We start from the raw sequence: 23,314 nt of genomic DNA, 5'->3' as shown, positions 1-23,314 counted from the left end.
TATTTTTAGCTCAGGGATCAAACTTTCTATCATTAAGCAATGCAATAGCTAATAATAAATAATACTAAACCGCGTGTCGTTTATTAACCAAAACTACCCAATTTTCCAAAATTTTCTTTTGCGACAATACATGAACATATAATGAGTTGCGACTACCGCTATAAGGTCTTGTGACAGATAGTCGCCACATGGGCTTTTATTCTGAAGCAAAAAGTGTGCATGAGGATGGCCTTGTCTCTGAAGGCAAGATCCGCTTCCATCTATTACATTTCTCAATAATCTGCTGTGTATTTTACGATAGAAAGATATAGCAGCAAAGATGTGGATCCATTTTCAATAAACACTCGCAGAAATACTCGCAAGGCTCTTCCTCACTCTGTACTTTCTGTGGAGTTCTAATTCGCACCCCATGCCCTTTGGCTTCATTTTTTCCTCCGAACGTGTTTCTCCGCTGCCCAAGTGCTCTCTTGTCCGCGTCACACATGGCGTATCTAAATTGAAGCAGGCTTTCTTAAGGCAGACTTTGAAACGTAATTTTGCGGATCCGGATCCATCCTCGGTAATGCTGCGGTACAATCATCATTTTTTCCCCCTTTATAAAAAAGTAACAAGGGATATTCTGTTAGGAGTTAAAGAGGAAACGACGATACTCCGTTGAACGATATGTAGATCGGGATAGTTTTTATTTAATGAATAGATTATTGTTTTATCATGCCGGTGGCAGCAGTTCACTTTGCCAATTGATTCTATATGTTACTCATATTTTTTTGCGACCAACGAATATAGCTATTTATCAGATTTAATCAGTTTCGAGTGATCATCAGAAAACACTATTCAATGTTCAGTTCTGTAAGCATTTAAATGATTATCGTGATATTTTTAGCCTCTTCATTGCGAAACGTCATGTGAAAATTCATTTTCCTGCAGTGTAGTTACATTATACACTGATATTCTTTATTTTACCAAGGGTATACGGATGACTTCTACATTCATAATTGTCAGCCGAAAGGAAACCTTATGGATGACATAATTAGTGTTATCAATTTATTTTTTAAAATAAATCGCTAATCGCATAAATATGTTCTGATTATCTTGCGTGACATGATGGTAAGGATTTATTTTAGGCTGTAATAACCCCATCTTGAGTTAGAACTGTCAAGTTAATACTAGGGGGACATGAACTTAAGGTTGCAATTTTAAAGTGGTACAAGGATGGCGTAAGATATTTTGTTAATCTATTTCAGTTTGCGTATCTAGAACCCGTTTTTCAACTTCACTTTTTACCACCATATGGCAGGATTTATTTCATTTGGAGGAGTTAGCTCGTACATTAACCTTTGAACGTGGCCTCTTAGGATTCCAGCTCTTTTGCCCAGCCACCATCGGACTCTTTTATTCTTCCTTGCTCGAGTTCTTTCCTTTTTCCAGCTGGGATTGCGTCCGGAGACCCTATTGGGGAATCGCCCTAAATGGACGGGGAGAAGAATCGGAAACATCTGAATTCACGAAAGCTTTGCATAGAATCCTCAATACCTGGTATGTCCTTATCCATCTTCTCGACCCCGTTTTTGGTGTCTTGGCGATCCACCTTTGCGATCGAGGGTGGAAATCGCGTCCGATTCCGATCACGTTTCAACTCCCTTTAAAACGCCTCACGCGAATGGGACGGGGTTTTGATGGGATCGAGCCATAGTGGAATGCAATAGACAAAATGAAGCAGGCGGGGAGGGGAGGACCCTTTTCACTCTCCCCATTGAACTTGCCGGAAGACCACTCTTGCTTCTCATCCCGTCCACCCTTTCACTCCCATATGCGGACATTCTTGGTTCGAACCACGCATGCTACTCCTTCCTTAAACACCAATGGATAACATTCTCACTGTCGATGTAATTAGTCGCATCTCCTATTCCTTTCCATTACCACTCCAACAGTATGGCTCCCCCATTATTTTTTCACGCCATCTCTCGTCTTTCTGTTGAAACTTGGGGGGTCATCGCCATTTTAAGTGTGCTGCATTTGACCCTTCGCGGTGTGTATCAGAATTTTTATTTCTTTTTTTCAGTTTAGAGTTTCGTTTTGCCAAAGTTGTTAATATCTGCTATGCTCAAAGTACAAGCAAACTGTATTGAAGGGCATGATGCAATCAGATTATTGGATAAGATTTCAGTGATACCGGGGGAGTTGGGTTTGCGCCCAACGCCTGAAGTAATTTCCTCTATTTTGGATTGCTGGGTACTTGAGGTTTACGGAGGGGAAATGGGTTGAAATCTGGAGTTGAGCTTATTCTATTCTTAGCCATGTGTTCCGTGTGGTTCACTGTTTTAACGATCCACACGATAGACGGTGAACCTCCTTTGAAGTATTTTCCACAGGAGAGCTCCAGTGGCCGGAGATGTTTTACAAATATTGCCCTCTACAAGGCCCATTAGTGGGCGGATTAAGTAGACTAGTGGTCAAAAATAGATCTATTTGGATGCTATATTCATCAATCTAATCTTCCTAATAGTATTCCTATAGTCGATGGGATGATAACAATCATTAAAATGTAAAACCATTAAGTTCTTCTTGTCTTCCTTACATAACCTCATAATTGAGACCCGTATGCTAAAAGAGAAAATATCCGAGCGATTATTCTTGGCATGTTTTCTAATTACAAAAGTAGTTGATAGCTTCCGCTAGATCGGGAACGCAAATTCCAGGTTTAGCTAGGTGAATGTAATGGAAGTCATAGAAGGAATATATTACTCAGCTTAGCTACTCCGCGGCGAAGATAAAAAAAATCGTATGCTCCTGAATTCGGCGAAGGATATACTTTTCTGTGGTAACTTAGGTACAGTTTTTGGTGTTACGTGCCAGTACATTAAAGTAAATGGCTGCTATTATATCCAACTCTTCTTCGAAACTGCCATTATAGAGGTTGTCTGATATAAGATGTTTAGATAAATAATTGGAGGAGAATGAAATGATTTGTGCGTCTTCTGTAAGAAATTGCTGTCCGTACTCAAGAGTAATGCATTAAGTCAGTGCATTAGTGCAGAGCAAGAATCAAGTGCATTCATTGCATTAAGTGGTTTATGAAAAGTGCATGGCATATTTAAAACGCTTCTGCAATAGATGGGCAATTTGAGTTGATGAATTTTATTTTTCTCTTGTTTATATTCACGTAGAATGAGTCAAGCAAATGTTGCTATTGCTGTGTCTTCGAACGACGTACTAACTGGCGCTTTATAATTTATAAAATTGTTTTCTGTGCGATTATTAAAAAAACGAAATTCATAACAATTTTAAGAACGGTTGTTCTCACTTTTTTTTATTTTCATCAATTCAGTTTTCCATGCAATGTTTTACGTCTTCTGATTCCTTTACTATTCTGTTTTTTCAGAGCAGTATTATTTACATATTCCAAAGAGTCAGTTGAATAATTTGCCTGGCGATGTAAAGAGCCAGGGATTCATTCAGGATGCTCTGAAGTTAATCACTCATTTGCGTCCCGCACATGTTAATGGCGTGGGCGTCTATCGTCAAAAGTAGTCGGGTGATCCGATGAGAATGACAGCCTTTTGTGTATATGACAACATAATTAGTGTTTCCTCGCTTACATGTACCAATTAATTAAAATGTCATTGATTTATATTGCCGTTTTCATATGAAATAACTTATTTAGTCCCATTTAAAGCATGAGATGAAAATAGCTAGCACGTCTTAATCCGTAACCAATGTAAATGTTTAGAGTTACTACCGGGCTTGTTGCCTTGTTCGTTCCCAACGTTTCGTTTGTTTGCTCGAAGATAAATGGCGAAAAATCGAAAAGCCCCCATGGCTCTCTTTTTCTCCCTTTACTGCCTGTTATTCTCCATTTCCCTCCCATTCACGCTGTGTGACATGCTGAGCTGATGGAGTTGGTGTGGTTGGCACTGGTGATGGCCGTGTTTTAAAAGAGCTTTCCGTGACCCCGCCTTTTCACTCATCCTCCTGACGGTCTGGGAACGTTCGTGGGTGTTGGCTCTCTATTATTTCAGGCACCTTCTTAAAAAGCATCAAGACCTCGCCTCACGCGAAAGCTTTATTCAACCGCGTCTGTTTCCTTTTTCCTTCGCCCCGAACCTTTAGTCCTCCTTTCCTCGTCTCATTCTCTTGTCCGTCTCCCGTGCTCTTTCCATTATCGGCCCATTTTCCTTCCATCACATTACTGGCAATGATATTTTTTTCCTCCGCCACTCCCAAGCGTTTTGGAAGCCTCAAGCCATTCCTAATCCTCGCAATTCTCTGGGACACGCACTGCCTCCTGCTAGTCGACATCCGCTCTTTTACTCTCCCCTCGCTTCCGTCGATCTCCTTCCCACCCATGTCGGGGCAACTTCACCAATCCGTTCCAACTACTCGTGAACGCCAAAGCTTGGATCAGTGTTCGTAACAGTTCGCAAAGGATGAATGTCCTTGAAATCACTGTATCGGTTTGAAAATACTCGTATCCGCTTCTGCTCCGAACTCTCCGCGTCTCGTCACTCAAGTATTTATTCTCTGTTAATCAATCAGTTTCATCTCTACAACTCAATTATCTCTCCGCGTCTATTGACCCCTCCTTCCCTCGATCCCTCGCTTGTGCCATTACTTTGTCAATCCATTAGGACGCACCGTACAAAACTCGCCGTATCTCTCTCTATCGCGAGCATCGCTCCAGTACTCTTTACTCCTCCCTTCCCCTACTTTTTTGACGTACCCCTCTAGGATAAACTCACGTTTCGCTCCCACAGACCTTCCCCTCCCCGCTGGAGTTGTAAATAAAAAATGCCGTGATTGGCTCCGTTATAAATATGCTTTGCTTGATCCTTTTGGACTATACGATTCTCATCCCGACCAGTGCTTATGTGGCGGATGACCTTAAGTTATGAAAACAGGCATCGCAGCTTGGAAGTGAATTAATTTTCTGTCTTACAAAGGAACCAGGTTTTTCATATCTGGTGTTTATAAATCTTCTCCGAATCTTTCCTTATTCACGTTTATTTTCATATGAATAATTTATCCACCGATTGATTTCCCCAGGAGATGACGTGAATAAGTTAGTATCGTGTGATGATCACCTTGTGAATGAAGTTTCATGAGCAAGAAAGGTGAGATGGCACCTGATATCGTCTCTTTTACTATGCGCACACATTATTCGTGCTTAAAAATATTTCGGTAATTTTTTTACTGACGATAACAATTATTTATGTATATAGCATGTTAATCGTTATTCCTACTGTATTTCGTCTGTCTTAATAAAAAAAACATGATATGCCACGAGATAAGAGTGCGTAGAAAATGTCATCGCTTCGGAAAGAACTTTGATAAGATCACACGAATCATTCAAGTGTTCCAAACATTTTCACTTCTCTTACATTCTCACTTCGTTTACCGTCTCAATATATCCGAACTTGGGCGAACTTTGGTGGTGGTTTACGTTATAGTGATGAATGTTTACGAAGAACTCCGTGAAGAGCAGAACACGAAATTCTTACCTTTTTCATAGTTCATTCTGAATGACCTGGCATAGAGTGTATGGCTTTATGTGTAGGTGTTTCGTTACGAGGTACGTAAACTTAGTCATCAGTATCCGCTTTTCGAGATATTTTCGCCCATTCCCTCCCAGGCCAACGCTTGATGTGGACTCCTACATCATGTTGTTCGACTAAAATTGACTTGTTGGACGCCTTAATTTTATTTAATTATTCCAGGTAGCATATTCTCTGGATACCTTGTGGTTTATATTTGATGAGTACGTCATGGCAAGTGGTTGACTACCACACCCCATCGTTAGGTAAAGTCCCTCCTCGTTTTCGTTTATATAACTGGTTACGACGTTCGTGTGTTTGGTATGCATGCTCCCTTTCTCTCCCTTTTAAGAGGAGGATAAGGTGAGCTGTGGGTGGCTTAAGAATTTGGCGGTGCATGAGTATAAATGCAATCCGGCATGGGTTATTATCCGTGGGATTGTTGTGGCCTACTCCTCCCACAGTTCATAAATATCATCTGAATTGGTGTTAACTCAAGCCTCTCATCATCATTCGTCTCGCATGCTGATTCCTGAGGTCGACATCCTATTCCTCCTCCAAGAGCACTTATCCGGCCGTCGTAGGCCTGGTATGTAGCGGAGGTGCTGGACATGGTATGCATGAACACTCGGTTGGTAATGCGGTCTGGGCGGTCGGTCGCCCAGTTGGTTCTTGGTTTGGTGGTGGCGGCTTGTGACCCTTGTTGGTGGTGGTTTTGGTGGCGGTGGGCGCCTGCCTTCCATTGTCAATTCGTGAGCGTTGCCTGTTTTTCCATGTGCAATCGCGTGGTCTTCGTTTCAACGAATGCTCATGCTAAAACCTCCGATTACTCCCATATTCTTTCATTTTTCCATTTCCGATCCAATGCCTAAGACTTGCGTTTTTTGGGTTCTCTCTCAATGGGTGCGGTGGGCGGCGGAAGCCGGAGCTACCCTCCCGCGGGTGTGAGACAAGTCTGTACCCTTGGGAAATGTGTGCGGCATTTTCTTATAATTATAATGAAAGCCTTATATAGCCTTTTGAATTTTTCAGGTGGTAACTAAAATGAATGTGTTCCGTAACGGATTTCTGTGTTAATAAAAAAATAAATTTGAGTATTGAAGGATAAGAATGCATTTTTCTCATTTTATCCATGGGTACAGACTTACAATGCACACTGCATTTTGTCTGCCGAGTAATACTTCGTTGAAGTTTATGGCTACCTTGGTCAATCAAGGACAAGGGTCTACTTCCGGAAATATATTTAAGAGAGAAAATGAATGTAATAACTGAGTTTTAAATGATGCGGTCTTGTCTTTGATTGCCTGAGTGGACACACAAATATCATGGGGTTTCCTCGACTGACAAAATATGACTGCAACTACCTTCCTTTGTCTTCAGCGTTGGCCTCTTCTTCTACATTTGTTTTCTTGAAAATTTAACTTTACAAAAAGTACAGCGAACCGGGATTTTTATGGAATGTTGCTGGAATTTATGGATATTTCTTTTTATTAAATTCAGCCTTGCGCGTAAACTGTTAGTATTAGTTTATTTATTCGTGCCCTTTACAGAGCTTTGTTTAAAAAAATTAAGGGCCCGAAACATCATGATGTCAATATTGAACGAGAGGCCCGGCGCTCCCCCCTTGACTCTGACGCCACGCTCCGTGTCAGCCCCTGCCGCCCTTCAACCCTCGTTCCTCTCCGTCTTATCCCTTCTCAGTTACGGCACCTCTTCCGGCTTACGGTCTGCGGGTGATAAGGATGCACCTCTTCTCGACTCTCTCTCTCCCTCATTCCTCCGCTACTCCCGTAACGAGCGGTTGTCGAGACCTCCCACCTCTGCGACCAAGATCGCATGGGTGGGCTTACGGATGGGAAATGGAGCCCGTGAATGAATGAATCCTCCCGCAATTTTTCATCGCCCCAGTTGAATTCAACTCCAAAACTGTAATTATATTTGGTTGGGTAGGCAGGGGGTGAGGGGAAGATGTTTTCATTTGTTGGTTCCCTCGACAATAAACCTTTGGGATGGCGGGCGAAGGGGAAGCGGGTAAAGAGGGAGCACGGGGGCGATGCTGAGAAAGCGGTACCCTATCTACACCACAATGATCGTGTGCACATCATTAGGGATCCAACCGTGTCGGAGTGGGAGGAGGATGTGGTGGTGTTGACGATGACGGAGGAGCAAGCGTGGGGTCTCCCGTCGCCAGCGGCTCGACGGACGCCGAGGCGTCGTCTTCGGCCTCCTCTGGCAGTAACCCGGAGGAAGAAGAGTCGGAGGAGGGTGGTTGTTGCGGGACGAGAGACGCATCGCTGACGGCGCCACCACGGATGACGGCTGACTGGAAACGGTTGTGTCAAGGGGCGGCGGCGACGAGGTTGCAGCAGGAGCACGGCCGCACTTGACCGTCAAGTGCGCTCTTTCCCGTGTGGCTAACCCGATCGCACGCCGCGGACCTCTCTCCTCGTCGGCCCATGCTGAAGAGATATTCCTTCGCCCCAAAATAGCGACCGAGTCTTCCTGGTGGAAATGTAATGCCCCCCCCCCAGGGGAGCATTACTTTTCCACCAGGAAAGTAGTGTTGTCGGCGCCCGCAGTCTGCCATTAAAATGCATCGTGTTGCACCCAAGTCGATTCTCGATTGGTTTCTCGTGAGGGTTTCGACCGTTTTTGTGATTCCACATTTTTTGTGATACTGCCAGATATTGCCAATATTTTTTTAAAGTGAGAGATGTCACTGCCATGCCATTGTTATCGATTGAGTGAAAAAAATTGTGCTTTCTCCCCGTGATGTGTTGGAGTTTTAGTGAAATGCACCGCATTTTTGTAATGCATATATTATATCAACGTTTGGTTTCAATATTTTTATTTTTTAACTAGGCTAAGTCATCACGTTCTGAGGAAAATGAAATTTATATACTAGTAATTTTGAATTTAAAGTTTTGTTCCCCACAATTTGCCTATTTTTGTGGTTGACTTATAGTATAATGATTGTGATAGAGATTTTATTTTGAATCTGTAATGTGATCATGTTATATAATAATTAGCCTCATCGATGACTATTTTTGCGAATTTTATTTTGTTAAATCAAACGCCAAAACTAAGTTCGAGGTAAATCGTTCTTTAAAAAAGTCTCACCGGTTGATCCAAAATTAGTTGTGCTTCCAGTATTTTACTTAGAAATTTCTTATGATATGGAAAGAGAATAGCTAGCTGAGCAAGTGTTTGCAGCTCACTAGTATTCAATTGCCGTTGTGGTGAGGCCACAAGTTTCATTTGTTTTGAAAATAGTAGTACTACGATAATTAAATTTATTTTTAATTTATACTTCCGTCCATAATGTGCACCCTAGTCGGTGTATGTTCTATGTATACTGCCTACTCCACGATGAAATGTTTAGTGTGAACCTTTGTGATAGCTTTATTTTTCCCTTAAGAGATAGATCTTACACTCATGCCGAAGCTCTCTGCCCAAACGAAAAAGGAAGACAAGACCTATATATTATCAGTTCTTGCTCTTAATAATTGTTTTTATATTTTTATGGCTTCTTGCTGGTAATTGTGAAGATTGTGGGGTAATCCTGGTGATATGTGTTTTTATTCAATAGATACTTGTGTATACCATAAGGTAATGGGAGCTGGAGAAATATTTTACTAAAAGGTTGTGTTTATGTATACTGTTGGGGGGGTATATTTTGGTTATTTGGCTGTTTTAGTGAATGTCACCGAAACAAGCCGTCGACCAATGGGGTCAATTTTTCAGTGTGATTTCTTTTTTTTGTTGGCAAGAAGGAGGTTTTAATCAAATATTTTGGTGCCATATAAACTTACCATATATATATATATATATATATATATATATATATATATATATATATATATATATATATATATATATATATATATATATATATATATTAACATTATACACGTCCATATATGCATGTATCCTCAGCAATAGGAGTCTTCCAACTTATTTTCTTTGGGATTATGTAAATTTGGATGATAATTCTTCATTTAAATATTTTCGTTTATCATTCATGAGTATAATTGAAATTGTATTTAATATTGAAATTTTCGTACATATCTCCCTTGGAAAGAAACAAAATATCATTTTTCGTGTATTCAAGAGGCTTAGGTCCGACGAAGACAATTATAATATCACTGCCTTTTTCATTTTACAAATATATACATAAAATGTTTATAATAGTTATTGCTTTATTTACGTATTTGGTGATAGAATGGACTGAAAGCATTTGAAGATCATTATTTAATATTTACTCGTCCCTGCAAGACCTCATAATAACCTTTTAATTTAACAAATGTAACGCAAGCGCATTCCATGTAAGTGTTTAATTTGAGCTCCAGGTTACTGGAGGTTGCATTTACGGAGTTCGGTGTGTGAATGAATGTTACTTGTTATAATAAGTTAGCACAATCGGACGATCTCGGGTCATTTGAATGCCTCGGTGATCTGGAACTTATATTTTATGTTTGTATCTTGTTGAGAGAGCAATAAAAAGCCAACGAAAGTGGACAATGTATCCAGATTAAACTTATTTCAGATTCTAGAGAGGAGCGGTATTCTTGATTTGGTTCTTATCCCAAGTGACCAATCTCCACCAACCACGAATCTGTTTCTTACTCCTTAACCTACTATTTCTGCAAAAAAGTGCAACTACGATTAATAGGTTCCCGAATGTTGGTTGCGGTGAAATTGAAAGTGGAATTACCGCCAGGGAAACAGTCATTTCTGAAATGAAAGATTAAAATTGTAGATAATCATTTGTTTCCTGATTTTGATGTTTTGCTCGTCATAGATTTTTCTGAGCCTAAAATTGTTGAAGAACTTAGCGTAGTTGACAGAAAAAAAGGGTACCTATTCAAAGGAGTTGAAATTTTAGAGAGCAGACCCAAGATTTACGAAAATCCCCATCAATCCACGAGGTATTTTACCCTGCAAGCCACTGCGAGACCGTGTGGCTGTCGTCACTTTTTCTATATCTCCTCTAAGACACTCTTACTAGGCTCAAGTCATCCTAACGCGATGGTCCGGCAGTATTACCCACTAAGCATTGTTCGCGAATAAAAATTATTGAAGACCGTAAGGCTCTTTTGGGAAGATAGTAGTAGTTGTTCACAATTTACTCGGGGAATCGGAATGATGCGGTGGATAACATAATGGCGTAACAGAGAGCCCGGGTTCGAATTCCAGAGACGGCTGAATATTTTTCAGTGTAATCCCGATTCCTACTTGAGATGCTTTGTGGAGAGAACTTTGAGTGGATACGCTGTCAGTCGGGCGGGACGTTAAGCTGTGGACTCCTTGGCGCCTTTCGTTAAGAGTAGGCTAATAATTCCTACTCATAACGAAACATGACGTAAATGTAGGTTAATAATCGGTTTCTCTCCACCCTTCCTCCTTTACCACCCATCCCTAATGGCGGAAATAACCTCGGTCGCCTCCCCTAAAAACTACTACTGCACAATTCACTCGTAGAAAGAAAATATACCGGTTTATCATATAAATCTATAATATAATAACCAGTAGTCTTCTTTGGCTAGTAAAGTTCAGCCGTGGAATATATAGCGAGTAGCATGGCGCTTTACCATGTAAAATTTAAGTTTAAGAAAGGTAAGGAAATTTAGAACCTTGAAGTAGATGGCTCGCAGAAGTTGGTTTTGGTGAAAGTGGCATGTAGCTGGATGTTTGGATTTCAGAGGTCACTTCTCGAAGTAGGTGAGTAATTTTATAGCAGGATGGAGAATTGGAATATGATGCTGGCTGATTCTACCTGCCATTGGAATAGAGCAATTTCAATTGCAGAATGAATTGAGCGGAATGGAATGATGCCATCCTGGGCGAGAATTTGACCAGTCCCCTTTTCCGCTCGCTAATTCAGACACCAGTTTCACAGGGTTGCCAAAACTTTTCCATTTCTTCGATGTACGAGATTTACGTACCTAACTCAGCGGTATTTATCTTTTAACTTGATTTAAACTGTTCGTATAAGTTTTAAAAAATAGTGCCTGATGTGATAGCTGACTTTTTGATTCACTTTTTTTATCACGTTTCACCTTTCCCATATTTATTTTTACCAAAACTCATTTTTGTCTATTTTGATTCCTCATGTTTGTGTACAGTCTATGGTAAGTGAAGAATGCTCTCCGTAATGCATCCGTGTTCGGAGAATACACTTTTCCCCTCTGTAGCCATATAGGGAGCCATTTTCGAAATTAATAAATTGGTGTCTGATTTGAATGTAGTGTACTTACCTAAATGTTTGTTTTAATTCGTTAATTGTTTAATTATGCTATTCCATCCGTCACCTTGGATGTATCTGTACACACCCTAATCCTCTTGTACTCCACCCTGTCGCTCAAGTGTATATTTTCTCTGAGAGCATTACCTAGAAATACCATCATGCTTCCATCTCATTTCCCTAATGACATCTGACGTGCTTTGATTATGTAAATATTTGGCCCTGTCGCCCCGTTTACTCTTTGCATAAATAATTTTTAATTTAGAAAGAAAAAGGATTTGATGGTCTTTTTATCAATGCCACCCCAATAAACATCTCCAAGCGACACTAAAAGTCGCTTAGAAAATCGTTCCACGTTGATGACCGCGATACCCCTTTTATTTTATTTGTCTATATTTTTTTGGCCTTATTGCTTCCTTTATTTCAGTGAATACCATTATTTATATTTGGTTTACTAATTTACTCGGCGTTCATAATTCGCTTTGAGAAAATTAGCGTAAATGTTTTAAATTACTGACAAGGGGTCCGTTGAAAAATAATTTATATTATTTCATCATGTGAATTCTATTTCCTCTCATATCTTTGCGTGTATTTGTCTTTTCCAAAGGCTTCTTCTATTTATGAAATGCTTACATTTATTTAAAAAATAAAATAAATTTGGAAGATTCAATTACATCTTTTCGTTTATAATTTACCGAAAATGCCATCTATCGTCAAAGATAACCGGGAAAGACACGTTGCACGTGAATTTGATGAATAATACATTACAATTTCATTTTCAAAAACATGGCAGTATTTTAATGTAAAAGTTTTTTGTCGGTGGAAAAAAGAAAGTATTTGAATATGATACCTAGTTGATCAAAATTTAAAGTTAGAAGGGGCTACATTAATACTATTTGAAAAATAAAATGTGTAATTATTTGAAGCATTTTTAGCAGTTAAAAATATAATATTGAAATTTAAAATTTAGCTGGAGACTTTCTTTCCTCTAAAACAATCTCCATATTCCCTCTTATAATGCATTATTATCCTTTTAGATAATGTTATCAGTCTCGTTTTGTTGCGATTAATCATCGTGTCATTAGTTTATGCTTCAATTTGGTCCTGTAATGCATTATCCAATTACTGCTATCCCTATTCTCAGTTACTTTTAGATAAAAATGCGAGTGTTATTACGCTGACTGATTCCTTCAAAGATTTCGAAGTAGATATGTCACCAATTTACTCCATTTTATCGACACCCCTTCTCAGAATCTACAATGTATGTATTCTTTCTTCATTTTTACAACAGTCATCTTTATAGTTTGGCTCTATACTCTTTTTAAACCCTTACTGATGTTCACATAATGTTGTGTGAACTTCGTTATCTAATCATCTCTCTGCCACTATTAGTGATACCTTCACTGCTTTCGAAATTATAGTTTCGTTTTCTTTTTAAATTTAAATTTAATTTTTCAATATAATATTTAAAAGTTGTCCGTCCTTGGATATTTAAAAGAAAATTAACGTATTATTTTATCCGTAGTTGCTAATTACTTAAATCTTTGCGATAAATAGGCATCCTAGATGCTAGGTATAGGATGTAATAATTGCATTAATATGCATTATTCTTCGGATTTTTGGAATCCCGTGGGGCTTGGTAACAAGTTATTTCTTATCTTCTTTGACACGCAGATTCAAAGCTATGCATGCCATTTTGTAGTCTTGTGCTGAGAATTGCTGAGTATGTCTTTTAAATCATTCTCTTTCTCTATGTATTTTATATGCGTATGATAAGTGAAAGCTGGAAATATGTTTGAAATCTGTTTGAACCCATACATGCAGGGTTAGATTCTTTTGGGGTGGGTACTGTAGACACCTACTTCCTATGATTTCATTTAGGAGAGTATTTCGAGATAATATCACCCGGACGACGTCACTTATTAAAGGCGCCCATCCAAAACGATAACCTTTCACCCGAGCAGCCAGAAGCATCGTGCCGGAATCTATTGTGTGACTTGAATGGAAATAAACTGCTCGACTAGGAGGTTCTATAAATTGGCAGCGTCGGCATCTTTGGTGTCACACACTTCATCTAGAAAACCTCTTTAAGTCGTTTGTTGCGCACGTGCTTTGGGTCATTTCCTGTAGAACTACCAGCTGGAGAGACTCCAGATTTTCCATTCTGCCGATTTGTGTCAATTATAATCATGTATGTCATGAATATCTCTTCATATGTTATTCAGCAGAGTATGATTAACATGTAAGTGGTGTTGACTTTATTGTAACAAATTTGTCATGTTGATGAGGATTCCTTGCTGGTGTAGTATTTATGAACTTTGTTTCAGAGGAGATTATATATATCATTTAATACAGGGTTCGTCCGGAAAATAAGTGTACTGAGCTCAGGAAAAAAATGTATTGCACTTTTACATATCTTAAGCTAATATTCCTCAAAATAGGACCCTTGTGAGTCGATGCACTTGGTCCAGCGGCGTTCCCAGTCCTGGAACGCTCCCGCGAAGGCATCATCGGGAATCTCTCGAAGACTCGTCGTCGACCTCTTCTCTGCCCTCCACGAACATCTTGTGCCACCGAAAGATCATGTTTCTGGACATGGCTGACTCCCCGTGAGCCTGGTTAATCATACCGACAGTTTCGGTAGACGATTTCCCAAGCTTTACCGCAAATTTGATGGAATAACGCTGCTCCAAAAACTTCGGCATCGCGTTCCGTGACGTGGGTCGAGCGTGGAGGTTCGCGTTAACAGAGCTCCTCACTACACCACAGCTCAGAGCCGACTGCCTTTTTCAGCGTCGCTTGCCAACATACCCCCCTCCAATCGCAGCCCGTCAGAGCGGTGCTGGGCGCGCCTGGAGCGGCGGGAAAAAATCAGTAGTCAGTACACTTATTTTCCGGACGAACCCTGTACTCCAGGGTTCTTTTTGTGCAGAGTGACGAAGTTGGTATAATACGACCGGTACAACATGCACGGTGACTTTTTCTATTTGACCCAACGATAAGCTGAAAAAGCCAAGCTACATTATCCCAGAGTCAGAATAAAAGTTCCATCACTTCACATAATTCATGATAAAGTAATTTGCATACTACATCCATTCCTGAGTTGCTACCTGCCTTCCGAACTCTAAACTGGTGTTCTACAAATGACGTAACGGTAGTTTTATTTGAGAGAGCGCACCTACTTAACCAACATTTAGCGAGCTCCAATCACAGGCAATCCTTCTGGGTGAGTGTAGATAAAGTATATTTGTTCAACTTGAATTCTCTCTAAAGGAATGCACTGAAATGAAGTAGCCGTTTTAGCGAAGAATATTGCTTTGCACACGGAAGTGTCGTTCAAAATTTGTAAAATTGAGTTAGTACCTCAACACAGAAACTACTATGAACTCAAGATCCAAATGAGCGCGATTTTAGATATAGATGAAGCTTACGAACAGAAAAAACCAAGTAACGCCTTGACTGAAAATTCTTTAATTGACTATGGGAGCTGTGTATGCAAATTCGTATTGGCGCTGAGACTATGTTTAGAGGAGGAACTCTTGCTAACGATTAGTATTTATAACAACAATTAAATATTAAGCGTTCACTCATTTCTGTAAGTCGACTTCCCGGTAAAGGAATTAAGCGCCATGGATATTTCCAAGAAGGCAGAAATATGCGCGACTTACACATGAGAACATGCACAGCTAATTTCAGTAAGATCGGAGCTGCACTTAAGCCGGAGCACCACCAGTAATTAAGATCAACTGTCAGTTTTCCGACCAATGAAATCATTTCGATCTTTTGAAATCTTTCTTTGAGATTCTGCTATTATTCTTGGAAGTGTGCAGATGCTGAAAAACCTATATTACAATTGTTGATAATTTCAGGAATGTGACATTGCCAATAGGGATTTCTTTCTTTTGCAGTATCGGCCTTTACCCATCCGGGAAAAACCCGGGACTTTTAATATTAACGTGGGAATATGTGATTACGCGCTTCAAACCTATAGAATCTCTTTAATGCCGTGCTGTGAGATTTCAAATTTCTTGCATGCAGCTTTGAGCGTACATTTTTATATTCTTCAGCCCGAACTCATCTCCTTTCTCTGTCCTACCTCAGATCTCTCAGAAAATTTCGATGCACAGAAATCCACATATACTAGATTGTGTTTAGCTGAGGTTGTTCAAAGAAAACCACGCGGACCCCAAATGGTCGGATTCAGGGGCGGTATTCAGTAGCCAGATGCCCTTTCCACTGGGCTACCACTCCACCTATTGTGGCTTCGGCATGTATAAAAATACAGTAAAATCCAATAGATAAGTAAATTAGAAAAGATAAGTAAAAAACTCCAAAAGATAAGTAGCATTTATTACTTTCAAGTGGCTTTAATGATAAACTCTTAAGTGGAGACAATTATTATATTTCTGATCGTAGTCATAGATTCCTTGCTACTGATCAATCAATAATGCGGGGAATATTGAAGGGAAACTGTAGGATTTCGTGGCGAATAAATTGTCTTACACATGCACGTATTTCATATTCACAGAATTAACTCGTTTAATGAGGGTTTATTGCAGCTGTATCTAAGTAACGAGTGAGGTGTTACCGTTTTTGTCGTCCAGATTAGAGAACTATGGGTCTCTTGTTCGGGTATCATACCCCTAAGAAGTCAAATAATAATCAGAGGAATATAATCACTCCGAAGGGAAAATAAATTTTAATTCTCTCCTCACAGAAAGGTTCAAATTTAAGACAACTTCACTTTTGGTGTTTTCCACCACTCGTTTGTCCTAATCGAGTTTCATTGGATTCAAGTCTCTTCTCTCGAGTTTCACCTGTCCTTCGTCACGCCTCATAGCATACGTATCCTTATGTTCACACTTTCACTCCTTTCGTGAAAGGTTTCTGTGAGTTCTCCGACCAGCGCCGAAATACTGACAGCAGCTTCCCATCATAGCTACAACCGCCCGTGGAGTGTTTTTATCAGGAAATTCGGCACCGCATTGTCTAATCTACAGTGAGCGGGGAGGGCAGGTGACAGTGGTGACTCAGATCCTCATGGGTATCCCCTTCTGGCCCTTAGTCTACGGTTAGCAGGCGAGTGAATGAAGCAGTTACAGCTAAAACAGTTAATATTTTACGGGCTCCTTGGTTCATGGGAAACGCAAGCACCTCATATATGTCACTGTTTCATCTTTTCATCACCTTTCGCACACATTTTGTCTGCTAGCGTTATTTTCTTCTCCTGGAGGGCGAGACGTCTCGTATGTTATTATAATGCAGCGTGTTTCAGCTCAATGCTGACTGTTTTAGGAATAAGTGACTAATGAGGCACCTCTTTTGATAGAAATAACAATAACGATGTTTTGGATTTGGCAAGTGGGTCGCGGCAGTTCAGGGGTAGTGTTGGACTACTGACCGGAGAGCCCGGGTTCGGTTCCCGGGCTAGGCTCTCTGGGCACTTTAGCTCCACCCTAGTTATGTGATTTTTTTGTATACCAGATCTTCATGGGAAACCATAACCGGCACAGAGAAAGAAACTGGCCCCCCTACCCTCAGGTGTGAATTTCACACGCCGTCGGGATTAGTACTGGATAGCATAACCATCTATGTTCACGGCTTAAAGAGCAAAGAATAAAATAGGACCTGCTTTCGAACTGGACTTATTTTTTTGAGAGGCGCATATCACTAATTCCTCGCAGATGCAAGACTTCGTGGAATATTCATGAAAACGGGGAAACGATACTTGTCATTCACAGGCTTCGTATCACTCAGTAACCGACCATGTGGTTGATGAATAGATCATTTTATTATTTAATCTCTATTCTGTATATTCGGTAAGTGTTGAATATCTCTGATTGTGTTGTATGGCATTTCTTAAATCCGGGAAAGTTATAACAATCTTGGAAAACCCGAGAATGCCATTCTTCTTTATGAGCGGACACCCCGTTTTTGGCAAATTTAGCGTCTTCGATTAATGTTCGAAATTTCGTTACTCTTGCGGTAGATATCCCCGCTGAATATGTCAGGATGTTCAAGGATCTTCAAATTCTTTATTAAACTAGGATAAAATAAAAGATTAGATTTAGATAATTTTGAAAGATTCAATGGTATAAAAATATATCAATCTAGATTTTCGTTTCTTATAGCTATATTGAACTGAATCGATGGTGAATTGGACTGATTTTTTTTAGTTGGGGCTTATAGTGAATGAAATTTCAGCACTTGCGTTTAGCGTTTGATTAAGCCTTTTCCTCCCAACATTTCTATTGGACTTTTTCTTTGATTTTAATATATTTCCGTGTTTCCAGAAAATTTATTCGATCGGAGAAATATATTCCTAATGGAACAGGATAGTACTATCGGAGAAGGTTTGAACAATTCCACAATAGGTCTCTGATGGCAGTGAAAGTGTGCTTAACTTTTCTGCACCGATAAAGTCAAATGATTTTGTAACAAAATTAAATGAAAGTTAACCCATGAAATCAGTAAATAAAATAAAATAAATTTAAGCGATCGCCCTCGACACAAAAGGTAGTATTAATAAAGCGTGCTTTATCGAGAATATAAACTAAATAATAATTATATTTTCTCCAAGAGTCTAGTAAGTCATGAATAAAAACATTAGTCTTGAAAAGATATATTCAAAACAAAGGAACTTGTAAAAGAATTTAGTCCATAATTGATTATATCAAATCGGATGTCGCTCTAACCTATCTCTGAGTAAATGAAATTATTACGAAAACCTCTTTAAGTATAGGTAGCTGCTTCTGCCGATATGTACACGTAACACATTACTAGCTGTCCCATATTATGATGAACTTTGAAAGGTACCATCCATGTGAATTATTCGAGAGACAAAAGCAAAACATTCAGTGGATAATTTTGCTTTCATGCCTGCCTTCAATCTGAAAATATTTGTGAGAAGAAAACCAATTTCTTCTCATATTCTCGCTGTACGTTTATGCCCTGGATGCAAAATAGACGCTCTTCGCTGCCGCCTACCTATTGTTGGATATTTGCAGTTAAAGTTGCCGAAATTTCAGCCTCTTTGGGTGACGCCAATATGACCTCTCCCTTTTAATGGTTGACTTGCATACTAGAATCATTTTTTTAAACATGAAATTTAAAATTAGTAGAATTCATGTGTTTAAATCGTAAACGTTGGAAAAATGTTGGAGATTCTCTCAAGCATGCATGCTTATATTATGCGTTAATTTACATTAATAAACAATGGGGAAAGAGAATGCTGCTGAATACTTTTAATCATAAGGTAGCCCGCGACGACCTTAGGGACCAAACAAGATTCAGGGCTCAATTAGGAAATCTAACTGGTGCACGACGGTGAACACTTGGATGGAACTATTCTGACAAGGTAACGGAAAAATTATTTAACTATCAATTTGTTAATATGAATTGTGGAAATGATGTTTGAAATATTTCATGCATAAGATTGCCGTATTCTATTTAATTACAAATATTTTAATGAGGGAACTTGAAACAACGTGTTGAAAATTTTGGAAAAGTTTTGCATGGCCTGGGAAAAGGAAGGAAGAGGAAAGGTATTTTGGACGATGCCACGGGATAGATAATAAGAGACGATTTTGGACAAAATAAATCGTGGAAAACGGCTTTGGGTGACAAGGACCTATTTTACACGTCAGTGCGAAATGTAATATTTGAGTGTGTCCAAACCTTCCATTTAATCGGTATATTATATAGAATGCCTTATTTTTATGGCACCATCGTATTTACATTTAACCTAAGGGCTTACCCTGTGCAAGTTTATATTTTTTCTATAACGGCAATATGGACTTAAATGCCAGGAACATATTGTAGAAGTCCTGGCGTATAAAAGTCCTTACTCTACAGTAGATTGGATCTCGGACGCACGTATGTAAGAAAATTACTCAACAATACTCGTAATATGATATAGGTGATCGAGTAAGAATCCACAAATTGGAATTGAGAAAGTGATTGTTGTTGGTAAACTTTTTACGTGGAAGGGGCGGTTTGAATTTTGTTAACCATTCCTATTCTTTTCATTATTTTCAATCCTGCCTCTGAAGCCTATATACGAGGGTAATTTGAAATGTTCTCAGAATGGAATGGAAAAAAACGACTTATCAATGAAACATTTTTATTTTTCAACGTAGCCTCCCTGTGCACTAATGCACTTGGTCCAGCGATGTTCCAATATCTTGATCCCATCTCGAAAACTTAATGCCTTCAGGTCTGCAAAGTACATATCTGCTTCGGTTGTTAGTTCTTTATTTGAAGAGAATCTCCGTCCACTGAGGAAAATTTTGAGCTTGGGGAAGAGATAGAAAATTGGTGGAAGACAAAACTTAGGTGCTCTTAGAAGGTGAATAAGGCGGGTGTAGCAACGATTCGTATCTTAGTTCACGTGTTTTGGACATGGCAACGGCATTTGTGTGAGAGCGTGCATTATCTTGATAAAAGTTGACTTTCTTCCTTGCTAAACCTGGCCTTTTTTCGTGTATCTCTTGCTGTAGTTGGTCCAGGAGGTTAACGTAGTATTATTCAGTGGGAAGATTATCTATCTGAATCCCTTTCGCATCCCAGATAACTGAAATCGTCACCTTTCCGGCCGACCGTATTGCCTTTGCTTTCTTTGACCGTGGTGAATCAACATGTTTCCATTGTTTTGACTACTATTTTGTCTCTTAAGTATAGTAGTGGACCAAGTTTCATCTGTGGTCGCAAACTGGCGTAAAACTTCTTGCTGGATGCTCTTAAAACGGGTCAATTATTGTTCGAAAATGTTCTTTCTGATGCGTTTGTGATCCAACGTCAAGAGTCTCGGCACCCATCTAGCAGATAATTTTTTCATATCCAATTCTACCGTTAAAATGTGGTATACCCATTCAAATGACATCCCGACAGCTTCAGCGATTTCTCGCACTTTGAGTTGGCGTCCTCCATGACCATTTTATGCGCTTTTGCAATGATTTCTGAGGTAGATCCACATTTTGGCCGCCCACTACGCGGATCATCATCTAAGCTGTCGCGGCCAAACTTGAAATCGTTTGTCCACTTGGCAATAGTTGAATGTGAAGGAACAGAGTCCCCCAGAGTGTTCTGATTGTCGTCATGAATTTCCTTTGCTTTCATACCTTTCTTTACGAAGTATTGAATCACACCTCGAATCTAAATTTTTCCCGTCAACTTTGAATCACTTCCAGCGCTTTCGAATTTTTCGTGCAGTCATTACACACTAAAGAGCCCTGTTAAAGTACCAGTGATTTAATTATTACATGTACTGGGTGATTGAATGGAATGTTAAGTCCTTCTTATGGAAGTTGTGGCAAAACGCAAGAGTTGCTTGAGGTAATAAACGATGACGCTTGCTCCACTCGGGATGCATTTTTTGTACATGGTTTGGAACGGGGTGGAGAATTTGTGGCCGACCCAAATCGTGATTGGTGACATTTTTATTTTCGCTACAGTAAAAATTTTCAGGCATTTTCGCTAGTTAAAAAGTCGACGTCAAACTTGTTACTTTACGCGATTACACCAGATATGTCGAATCCCAGTGGTTGTTATCTAGTCCTTTTCTTTATGAGGAAAATATTTCTTGCTGTAGCGACAGGTGTATGCCCCACCTCTCCCATTCCTGCTTCCAGTTGGCACCACATTTCTCCTTTTCTCTCCTCCCTATTCTCTAGTGTGAGGTAAGTATTGAGGGGGCAAAGGTTCACGACCGCGAGGAGGAAAATCACCTGAAGTACTTATTCTACGCCAATCATTTGTATCTCGGAAAGTGTCCCCGGTAAAAAGGATAATGTACTTGAGCTGAATGTAATGCAAACACAACTTGAATGTTTGTCAACATCATATAGTCGCAGGCCCATGTTTCTTCTTGCCTTTATATTTACGACTTGAGTTTTTCACTCATTATTCATACCAGCTTAATGCGGAGTCATTTAATTATGTTTTATTCATTTTTATCTATTACATCAATTCATTTTCAGGGAATGGGCTGGAGCGGTATTAAGGGGAATGGAAAATACATGAACATACGTCGTTTGCAAATATAGCAGAAAAACGAGAGTTTCGGACATCCGTGAACACAATCTATCAAGTCTTCAAGGATGAAACTTGCACATGAATAGGAATACTAAAATTCTAACATGATGTGAGAAATGAGGAAGTATCCAGAAGAATAATAGAGGCAAAAACCGCTGGTAGTTTATTCGGAAATTAAGATCCTAATGAGTTCGGCACACCGTGACTCAAGGTGACTGGTTAAGAGTATAATCAAAACGAAATTTCCGCAGGAAACAGACAAAGGGACGGAAATTCATCATTTGAGAGATGTAAGATGGGAGGGATGCGAGGCATAAGAGAACTGTTTATTACATTTGAATTAATGGACAGCTACAATCAACCGATCTTCGGATCGAAGTACTAACGGTTACATCAGGTATCCTTTGTTAACAGCTAAAGGGCTTTTCTAGTGGTGGCTAAATGAGGAAAACCTGATAATGGTTTTATTCAAGCATAGCCACGAATCATTCTACCAGAATACGCCCAATCTTCCATTATCTTCATCTTAGTTTCATTACACTACCACATCTCACTTGTATTTTAATCTTATCGTTATTTTGTTTTGAGATGGTGGATTTTGATTTACGGGAACTCATGTTTTAATTGAGGTCAAGTGAAGGTCAAATGAAGTCTCTCCGGCTTAAATGCTTTTTGAGGAGAAGGTATGGAGGATTCCACTTTGGGTAATACTTGTGTTAAGCCTTTTCGAAGGACGGAAATATTTTTTTATATCTTGAAAATTCTGGATTTTCTCTGTCTTTTACATATTTCAGCGCTGGGCTTTAGTCCTGTGCTGCCATATGAAAAAATATTTCTCACTCCCCGATCCATAATAATTTATCTACATCAGATATGTATGTGATATTGAACTTCCAATGTATAACAGATATGTAGTATGTAAAATCGAATATCTGAAGTGCATATAGTCGTATTTTTCCTTGGCCATTTTTGAGGATGGATAGTATCTATATTCCCTTACCATCATATCATAGGTAGATTTTTATTTTTTTACATAACGCGTTTTTTCATGATGAGTATTTTACAAATTCAAGTACGTTTTTACTCGAATATCTTAAAATAAATTATTAAAAAAAACCCGATGGAAATGTATCAATAACACTGTTACTTACGATTGAAAGTTTAAAATTTGAAGTGAAAAAATTAATGATTGCCTAAATTATTAATAACTCTGCCCAGGAACTGTCCCCCTTTTCGGAGAAAAGGAATTTGAGGAATGTGACATTTCAGCGCCTTCACTCGCAGAAGTAGCTCTGGATGTATTGTTTACATATGCATGTATATCATTAATTAAAAAAAGTAGAAACGGTCAGCGTCTATCAATATCCCAAGCATGAGTATAAATGAAAGACTATAGAAGAAGTATTATAACGGCAAAAGTTTGTCAATAGTTTTTGTCCAGATAAATGAAAAGCAGAAAACTAACAGTTCGCTTTCAACATTTGAATCCCACCGTCAAATTTAAAGA

General features: G+C 39.2%; 1 protein-coding gene across 2 annotated transcripts in view; it reads left to right on the top strand.

Annotated features, from left to right (window-relative positions):
* zormin overlaps positions 1-23,314 on the top strand; it is a 260,665-nt gene that overhangs the window by 144,187 nt on the left and 93,164 nt on the right. The window lies entirely within an intron of this gene.

This window comes from Hetaerina americana, unplaced genomic scaffold (genome assembly GCF_022747635.1).
Source record: "Hetaerina americana unplaced genomic scaffold, ioHetAmer1.1.p SCAF_3, whole genome shotgun sequence".
In the NCBI taxonomy this organism is placed as follows: Eukaryota; Metazoa; Arthropoda; class Insecta; order Odonata; family Calopterygidae; genus Hetaerina; species Hetaerina americana.
The sequence above is the reverse complement of the archived record's forward strand: the minus strand, read 5'-3'. Positions and strand labels throughout refer to the sequence as shown.